The sequence below is a fragment of the Diadema antillarum genome, unplaced genomic scaffold (genome assembly GCF_040938485.1).
Source record: "Diadema antillarum isolate AM-2024a unplaced genomic scaffold, OU_Dant_1.0 seq00000793_RagTag, whole genome shotgun sequence".
Lineage (NCBI taxonomy): Eukaryota > Metazoa > Echinodermata > Echinoidea > Diadematoida > Diadematidae > Diadema > Diadema antillarum.
In genome coordinates this window covers 684869-695455 of record NW_027271680.1, presented here as the reverse complement: position 1 = coordinate 695455, position 10587 = coordinate 684869, and positions in this window count along the sequence as shown.

The following is a 10587-nucleotide window of genomic DNA, read 5'->3' as shown; positions in this document are numbered from 1 at the left end:
AACATGTATACATTGATTTATAACCCCTTTTTGTTACTTTTTCATTGTTTCTTACTTTCTTGTCAGTAAAATATCAAACTTACTATATAGATCTGGTAGGTCCTATACTATGTTCACTGGTAACTTTATAGTAAGTGTGCAAACTTCTGAAAATAAAATTGCTTGATAACAGACATGCAGATATCAAGAATTGGCAAGGACTTTTTATTGTTTCTGTTACCACTGGGAGAAATTTAATAGGACAGTGTTAGACTTTTCTCCCTGCGGCACATATATAAATCCTACTTGTGTAATACACATTTTATTGCTGCGAAATAGAAAAACTTTTAAAAATCCTTATATTGCGCACTTAAGATTTTTTCTTGCTTAAAGACAGCCAATCCCTTTTGCATGCAAATTTTTGAAAAATTGGTGAGAACACCTTAGGTATTGAAAAAAACACTACTCGGAAACCTCCTGTAAATTTTGAACTCAAGAGGCTCTTTATTTGTTTAGTTAAATTGACCGTTAAGATTTGAATAAATTTTTCGTACTACTAAAAAATTACAAATCTAAAATACTAGTCTAGTTTTACAGACCTGTGTGATGCACTTACTGTTGTACATGTAGTTCATGTAAGTGGTGTGTTGTTATTTGCCATTGATAACAAAGTAAGAGAAGCTAGTGAATTCTTCTTTTCTGACAGCTTTAACATGCATATCTGTTGTTCGAAGTATAAGTATCATATTACAACCACAGGCGGATTAATCTATGCAGCTGTGCCTATAGTACACAGAATACGTTACGGTGAGCGTATGGTGCATTATTTGAATTTTAACGGCTAACAACCTTCAAATATCACAAAAATGTTATAGATTTACAATTGTCTTGTCATTCTGGTGGAATATATCATGTTCTGTGCTATTTGGGAAGGAATGCAAAAGGGAAGGGCCATCTTTAAGGTACTCGGAGTTGGCCTAATTTTTGTCCCAATTTGCAAACCTACCATTTCCATACCATTTTTTTGTCGTAAACAATATACAGGCATCTTCAAGAATTTATCATTCCATCCTAATACGTCTCTTATAAGAAAGCCTTCGGTTCACAAATTATTCCCTTTTTGTCTTATATCTTGATTAAAAGGTGTTTATTTATCACCAGTCTATACTTTGTGATAATTTTACGGATTCTTTTGTACATGCATGGTTGTCCCATTTCTCCCCGGGGTGTCCCATTTCCCCCAAAATTAAAGGTTTAACAAGTCATTAATTACAAGATTTTTAAAAGTTACAAGGAATCTTTCATGATGATGCAAAAATGCCCCATTTTTCCCCGGTCTCCCCTACACTTTCCTGCATTTTTTTTTCTCGCGGAGACCCTCTCTGTTTTAATGGAAAGGACCAAACCTCCCACCCACACCCCCCCCCCCCCCGACATCTCTAAACTATTGCAAATGGAACATATACAAAAATTGTCCAGAATGAAAACTGCATTCCTTCACGACCAGGACGTAGTACATGTACAAAATATTTCCCTCGTTTTCCTCACTTACAGGTAGAATGCGTATCGCCTCACCTGGCTTCTTTCTAGTATATCCGAAACATATCCATCGGGTTATTATGAGATAAGAGTGCATTACGTGACCTTAATGATGTACGTTATTATTGGCATTAAAACGAAGAAAAAAAGTACATGCGCGAGAAAATACGCGGAAAGGTTTTATTGCGCGTGTCATGTAAAGGATGGCAAAGTTGCAGAAGTCACCCTTGTTCTCAAAAAGGTGATCCTCATGAAATTAGCAACTATCGACCTATTTCTATCTTGCCTAGCATTTCAGAATACTACAAATAGGCCTAATGTATCAGAGGCCCGATCACTTTCTGCAAACCCCTTACGTTTCACTAAAGCGGTTCCAGAAAAAAAAAAAAAATCATTGTCCTGATCTGGCACTAGTCCAACAATTAGACAGATAAGATTCAAATTACTTACATGTAACACATCCTAGATTTTTTTTTTTTTTGATTTATGGATTTATGACATCTTTACCTGTGACATTTTTACCTCTGACATTTTTACATTACATGGGTCTTAGTCAAATTTTGGTGTGATATTACTGGTAATATCGGCAATATTGGTAACAAATTGCCCAGTGTGTAGCTATTCCTGTCATCAAGCTGGGAACTGGAAGCCAAACTCTTTGTCAGGGAGGTGAAAAACAAAGCGGATCAGCAGTTCTGAAGCTGGAGAAAAAGCGGGTACAATATATTCTACTGTAGACGACTGACATTTTTATCTCTTACACTTTTACTTCGGATATTTTGACTTCTGGCATTTTTGCCTCTGACGTTATTACACCGAACCGGGAAGTAGCAGTGTAAAGCAAAACGACATCACTTTATTCGTGACGTACGATTCAATTTCAATTCGTTGTCAACTTAACCCGATGAAATTTGATGAAGTTCAGAGAAGTATGAATTATGAATCTAAAACAAATTATACTTTGATAAAACTGTTTTCATTTAAAAGACATAATTCTTAGAAAAACATAGACCTATATTGCGTTGAATATCGTAGGGGCAGCTTTGATATTTTCCCCATATTTTTTTTTTCTTCTCGTGATGCCCCCGATTTTTCCAAAGTACAGAAAGTTGCCCCTTAAATGTGTTTAGATAGAATTGAAGTTCGTGCATGTATTCCATTTAGGGGGAAAACAGATAAAATTCCTTTTTTTAAAATGATTTATCAACCGGAACTGTCTATTCGAAATTTGACCTTGGACAGCGGAAGTAAGTTCCTCTTTTTAAGCACACACAGATCAATTCCATGCACTGGATGTGCGTTGACTTAGGGTCATCAGACAGTCATCACAGCAAAACCTCATGATACAGTCAGTCAATGTCAAGTAGGGTGCCAAACACATCATAAATCAAGTCCAATTCAGGCTTAGGGAGAAAAGTGAGCAAAAGTTTCAAGGAAAAAGCACAAACCAAGTGGCATGTGCAGTTTAACAAGTTGCCTTCTCACCATTTGGTCGTAAACATATTGGCTCTGCGAGCTCTGATAGTAAGCCAGTTCGGAGTTTAATAGCTCATGGGCTCATTGGTACGAATGATCTTTCTGGGTTTTTTTTTTTCTCAGTTGTTTAGGGGCACTTCACTCCTTTTCAGAGCGACGTAATGCATGATTTATGGGATTCATCTGTCCTGTTCAACAACATCATCATCAACAACAACAACAACAACAACAACAACAACAACAACAACAACAACAACAAAATGAACTTGCGTAGACGGGGATGGGGGGGGGGAGGGGGCATTTCATAAAGCATTTTGTGGGATATTTTTTTCTGACAAATTTGCTGTTAGCCAATCAGATGCAAGGATTTCATTTGCTTATAGGGCCTAACAGTTTGTCAGAAAAATATCTGACAAAAGGCTTCATGAAATGCCCGCCAGATGATCAGAAAGATTCGTGAACTAACACTTGGGAAAGCATCCATTTCATTATTTTGCATTGAATGTATCAATAATCTCTTTCTGTTGATATTGCCAAGTACTACTTTTGCTGTCAGGTGGTTGTGCTGGTAAACAATATTTATAAGGATTACATGAATGACCATTACATCACAGATGCTTATCCCAGTGATTTTTAAAAAACAACATGCCTGTTGGTACGAATGACCTTTTTTCTTCTCACGCGCAAAGCGGAGCTCATCCAAACTGGTTTATACATTCGCCTGCTGGCTTTCTCGTCCTCAGCAATGGAAGCAATTAGAACATACATACACACACACACACACACACACACACACACACACACACACACACACACACACACACACACACACACATAAGAAGGTGGATTTGTAGAGATTCATAAGAAGTCAATAAGCGTGACATAAAACATCTTGCAAAGTTCACTGGCAATTCACTGTTAATTTATTCGCCAGCTGACCATTTCGGGAAAATCAACGACAGCATTTTCCACGCCCGACGGGTCTTTTTTCACATCCAAGCATTCAGCTAGTTCCATGTCATTGACGTACTCGATGGCGTCGATACCGGCTGGTGGTATTTGCCTCTTTGATCACGGCGAGAATGACTATGGAGTCTGGAATCCCTTGTGGCAGTCCAGTGTGCAATGTCTTCCCGGTTACACAGAGCTGAACTGAATTTAAACCCACACGCTATGCTCACACTGACGTAATGGCTAAAGGGAGGGTAAAGTATTGGTTGAGGTGAGGATTCAGCCTTTAACTTTCTGCGAGATACTTATAAACCACTCTATGAACAAATGTTAGAGAGCATACAATTTTAAGAGAAATTCAAAGATTATTTGATGGAAATTGGTTTAGAAATGGATGAGATATCCAAAACAAAATAAGACAAAGTGTTCCTAATAAAAGGTGGGTCCCATCTTTTATTGGAATAACTTTGTTCTGGATAGCTCAGTCATTTCGAAACCAATTTCATCAAACAAACTGAATCTCTCTTCTACGCTTTTTCATATTTCATAAGAGGCTTCTTATTATATCACAGAACAAAAATGGAAACCTAATAAAGCCCCATCTCATTAACCAAAACTATACTACTATCCCTTTAAGAGAGAGGAAAAAGAGTTGGCAATGGACGAACTCTGAGTTTCATAAGCAAGGATGATGGAATGGAAAAGAGGATGCGGTCAAACACTCTTTAAAATACTTAGAAGTGATTTTTGGTTAGTCTGCGTCAACGAACTCGTCATTCATGATATTAATGATGGAATTCGACGTCGATTTGTTCATCGTAAAAAAAAAATAAAACAATTTCCAATATTTTCGTGGTCTAATGTGGGTATATGCAGGGTTATGGTTGTGGCATATTCATTGCATAATGGTTGTATATAAGAAATGATTATCATCCACAGCTGGATCTTATTATCGATTAATTATTGACTGACAAATTGACAAAGGAGTTGGATAGATGAATACTGGCCCAATTATGACGTCATTGATAAGATCCTAATATACAAGTAATATGGGTGTAGTTATCATATTGGTGAAGATGTGTTGGATTACAAAATTTAAGACGAGGTAAACTCATTTTGGAGCAACAAGCATTCAAGGATTACGTGGACGTCACCCATAATACCTCGAATCGTTCGTAATGTTCACCGACTTTGTGGTTATACAAGCAAGAAGACTTTCATCTGTGGTTTCTTAATTCCACTCAGTATCATAAACAAGTAAGCGGAACCTTGACTAGGATTACTGATTTTTCTTCTTGAGGCGTTGTTTTTCATTCGAGAGAGTCGAATGGCATTGATTTTACAGGTTTTCTTCTCGTTAGTGACGTTGTATAAAGGATACTTTTGTTAATGTTATCCTCCTTCTATGATTATTCGGTTGTGTTTGTGTTTTCTATCCTTCTTTAAAATGTGATAGTTTTGTAATTACGGGGTTAACATGTCACAAGAATTTAAGTTCTTTTTTGTTGAAAGCCTGAATCTCCCATCTCAACCAAAACTCTAACATCTCTTTAACAGCAGATAACCATATACGAGTAAAAGGAGTTCAAACTCTTACCTTATAATTCTATGAATTTGAAGTCTGCCAGCACATTTAACCTAGTAAGGTTGACGTCACTGATGCGTTTGGACTACATCCAACCCCCTCTCCCAAAAGTCCGTATTCTCCGCGCATACGCGGAATAGTGGTTTACAGGAAAATATTTCAACGTGTCTTTATACTCATAGCCAAATCTCAAGATATCTAGAACTGTGGGGCTTCAGTCAAGTAAGCTGAGAGTATATCAACTGAAAAAAAGAAAGAATCCATTCACGTAATTCAGCCTAAAGCCAATATAACTTGAGATTGAATCTTTGTAATAGTCCTCGTTTGGAATATTTTGAAGGGAATTTTACTCTTCCTACACCATTATGTCATTTACCGCAAGATTCTGCTTAGTCGTGTTAGTAGCATTAAAGGACAAGTTCACCTTCATAGACATATGGGTTGAGTGAATGCAGCAATATTAGTAGAGCACATCATTGAGAGTTTGAGGAAAATCGGACAATCAGTTCAAAAGTTATGAATTTTTGAAGTTTCTGCTTACTCAAGGCTGGATGAGAAGACTACTATAGCTTGTGATGTCACATGAGTACAACGGTACAAAGAAAGAATAAAGAAAATTCAACATATTTTCACTTTTCTCGCATAACAAAAGAACACTTGACTTCTCTCTTTCAGAAGGCAGGGGGAATAATATTACCCTTAATATATGTCAGTAACAAGTCGAAGAAATGTGCACTTTATTCAAAAAGTCAAATTTTGTGAAATTCTCTTTTTATTTTCTTTATATGGTTGTACGCATATGACATCATGCACTGTAGTAGTCTTCTCATCCAGCAGTGACTACGCAGATACTTTAAAAATTCATAACTTTTGAACGGATTGTCCGATTTTCCCCAAATTTTCACTGATGTGTTCTACTAATATTGCTGCATTCACTCAATCCACATGTCTATGAAGGTGAACTTGTCCTTTAAAGTCAGTGTACGTAAAGCTATACATGTTTTCGTTTCAACACGTGATTTTTTCAGACCATGTTGTAGTTGTTGTTGTTCGTGTTTCGTTCTCCCCATCGTGTCGATCGTACCGTTTTCAGATTCGCCATGTAGCTGTAGTCAAGACACGAAGGTTGTGACAAGGAGGCATGGTGGAGAATCCGATATTCCCCAAGCTTGAAATGTAATAAACCGCCCACAGAAAGCATTCCAGGATTTCACGGTGGCTTGAAAAGCATTGTATCAGCGTATCAGCCAGAGATTTTTTTTTTTTTTTAGATATATATATCTGGGGGCCTATATACATTTTAAATATATAGGCGGCACAATTTTCTTTTTATTGTTAAAGGAATGGTGTAGTTCTGGTTCAGATGGAGATTCAAGTTTTAACTTTTGTGAAATAATTAGAACCCCTATGTGAAATATTATAGAGCTTACAATTTGGAGAGGAATTCAAAGTTTATATGACAATAATCGGTTTTAAAATGGCTGCGATATCAAAAAACATACTATAAAGAAAGTGGTCCTAATAAAAAGTGAGACCCACCTTTTATCAGGACACTTTATTTTTAGACACTTTAAAAAACATACTGTAAACATACTAAAAACATACTATAAACAAAGTGGTCCTGATAAAAGGTGAGATCCACCTTTTATCAGGACACTTTATTTTTAGATACTTTTCCATTTTCAACACCGATTATCATCAAATAAACTTTTAATTTCTCTTTGAATCAAATGCTCTGTAACTTTCGTATAAGTGATTTGTTTTTGTCTTGGAAAAAGTAAAACCCGACTCTTCATCTCAACCAGAATTATACCATCCCTGTAATCATCTATTACAATTCTCAGTAAATTCTTCCATTTTGAAAAGCAAGCAAGAAGAAAACAACAAAAACTGAAGAGAATTCAAAAGACAGTTTGATTTTGTTTTAACCTTTTAGGTAAGCAAACTATAGTGTCAAATTTCACTTTAAGCTCTACCAATATCAAGTATCAAATTATGTAGGATGAATTTTGACTAAGTTGCTATGGGAGATCCTCATGGAGGCTACTTCCACACACTAGTCTGGCTTCCAGACCCTCTGCTCGTATTATTTTGCTATACAGGATATTAATGCCCTCAACGTCGAAAACTGGAGTAGGTTTAGGTGGATTCGTCCTCCTTCGGCAAAGGCGGCGACTTCGTCGCCCCAGAGTCCTTTTGGTCTGGAAAGCAGACTATCCACACACTTTCCTTCTCTGATACAATGGCGGGATCAGGGGGGGGGGGGGTGTATCATCAACGGTTGTCAGGGCTGACAATCACCATAGTAACAGTCAGTGACCAGCGCATCTCAGCCAATCAAAACCAACAACTGACAACTTGTCAGCGCTGACAAACGTTGATGAAACACCCCCCAGAGCCGACACTTTTTATTTGTCTCCTTTTTATATTTCAACATAATGATACCTGTGTAGTACCCCTTGATTTATATGTTTGACCGTACAAGCCATGAAATAGATAGTTTGTCCGTACACGTTTGAGCTTGAAACAACTCATTGGAAATGTATCAAGATTAGAAAAAAAATAGAAAGCTGAGCAAGGTAATACGTGCCAATAGATTCTCTCATTTTATGTAGATATATTATACGACAAAACAAAAGTTTGGAAAAAAAAACCGCTTTATGCTTCTACATGACTATTGTAGAGAGTGATGAGATCCGTGTATGACCAGATGTATACTAAACACCATCTCGTGAATATATGAATGATTTGAATTGCAAGAACACCGGTGTTAGATTTAACACCACGGGTGTTAATTCTAGCAACAAACCAGTGTCAATAGAGTACCTCTCCGACAGGTGTAGAAAGAATGCATGGTGTTGAAAAGTGTTCACCTGGCAATTCATGGTGACACTGTATATTACAGCTGGTGATATATATTTGACACTGCGCTGGTGTTAATTAAACAATGACATTATTATCAAAGACACTGTCTGGTGTGGTGTTGATTTGACATTGCTGGTGTTTATTTCAATGGCATAACACCCGCGTTTTAGTGTGAATAGAAGACCACACTACTTGGTGTTACTGTGTTGTAAATGTGTTCAATTTCTTTTTCTTCAAAAACCAAGTACTTTATCGGGAATTTCTTGTTCGTCTTGTTGAAGTTCAAACTCAACAAGAAGAACAGGAAGTTACTATAAGTTTTATATTTTGAGTGACACCCGGAGGTGTTGATTCAACACAGCAAATGAACACCGGAAATTTAACACCAGGTCGGTGTTTCAAACACAAACCTGCAGTCGTGCAGGCTGGCCTGGGAATTTGGCGTTTTTCTTTGACAGATCTCATCCATTCAGTGATACATTCATTGTTCCTTCACGGTAACACTCAAACTTGAAAAAAAAATGCAATTTGTCATTGTTGTCTTTAAAGGACAAGTTCACCTTCATAGACATGTGGGTTGAGTGAATGCATGATCATCATTATTAGTAGAACACAACAGTGAGAGTTTGAGCAAAATCGGACAATCCGTTAAAAAGTTATGAATTTTTGAAGTTTCTGCTCAGTCACGGCTGGATGAAAAGACTACTATAGCTTGTGATGTCACATGAGTACAACGATATAAAGAAAGAATAAAGAAAATTCAACATATTTCCATTTTTCTCCCATAACAAAAGAACACTCGACTTCTCTCTTTCAGAAGGCAGGGGGAATATTATTACCCTTAACATACGTCAGTAGTCGAAGAACTGTACACTTTATTCAAAAAGTAAAGTTTTGTGAAATTCTCTTTTTATTTTCCTTATATAGTTGTACGCATGTGACATCATATACTGTAGTAGTCTTCTTTTCCAGCAGTTACTGCGCAGATATTTAAAATATTCGTAACTTTTGAACGGATTGTTCAATTTTCCTCAAACTTTCACTGATGTGTTCTACTAATATTGCTGCATTCTCTCAACCCTTATGTATATGAAGGTGGACTTGTCCTTTAAAGTTCATGTGCACACTCTTGCATGACATTTGTCAACATGATTACGTATCAATGGAAAGAAGAAGAGTTTCCCTTTCCTCACAACCAATATCGCGCTCTCCTTAGCTGATCATCATGAAATAGTAGCCCTCCAAAGTTGGATTACCTTTTTTTTTTGATACGCACTGTACATAATTATACTGAAGTTTTATTTCACTTTTTTTTCACAAATTTACTCATAATACGATGCTGATGTTGAGACTTCAAGAGCATACGGTCTTATCTCAAAGTAGGCCAATGATAATAAGAACAGTTATATAATCAGTGATGTTAGATATTGCAATTTCCTTTACAATGTGATACTTAGAATTGACGCTCTACTTTTTTTTCTTGCAATGTACTGAATAATGTTACCTATCAGATGAGTGGTACCCGATAACCTCTTGAAGAATCTCGCGAGTGCGTGTTTGTCATTATCTACCTTTCCGTGAAGAAGGAAGACAAATAATGAACAACCGGCAAAACAATTATGTGTAAGAAGCGCTGGAATTTTACAGTGACGCCCTTTTCTGCGTAGAGTGGAAAGAAGTCCGTCTCCCAGACTGGTACAAGTACGAAGATTACGGAATTATCATGTAGTCAAGTTGTCCTAATAAAAGGTGGTTTCAACCTTTAACTATAATGACCTCTTCGTTTTGGATATCACAGCCAACGTCAACAGCGATTTCCATCATATAAACTTTGAATTCCACTTTTACGCGTGGCGGAGTAATTTCAAGTTTACGCTGTCTTTGCCATTGGTTTTAGCTTCCATCGTCTCCGAATACATCCATTCTCACAACATGAATTCGTGACGAACCCGACGGTAGATATATTTGTATACTTGTGTTGCTTTTTTCTTCTTCACTTAGGTCTCCTTCTCTTTCTTTTACTTCTTCTGTCCGTACGTTTATACCATGCTATTTCAGCTACTAGATATCTTCCTTAGTCGCTGTACGCTATGGTACTCACTTTGTGTTTCATCTCCATTGGGAAAAATATTCATGTTGTTATTCGTTCCCTTGAACTCACAGTTACAATTAAGCTCTGCTTTTAGGATTCC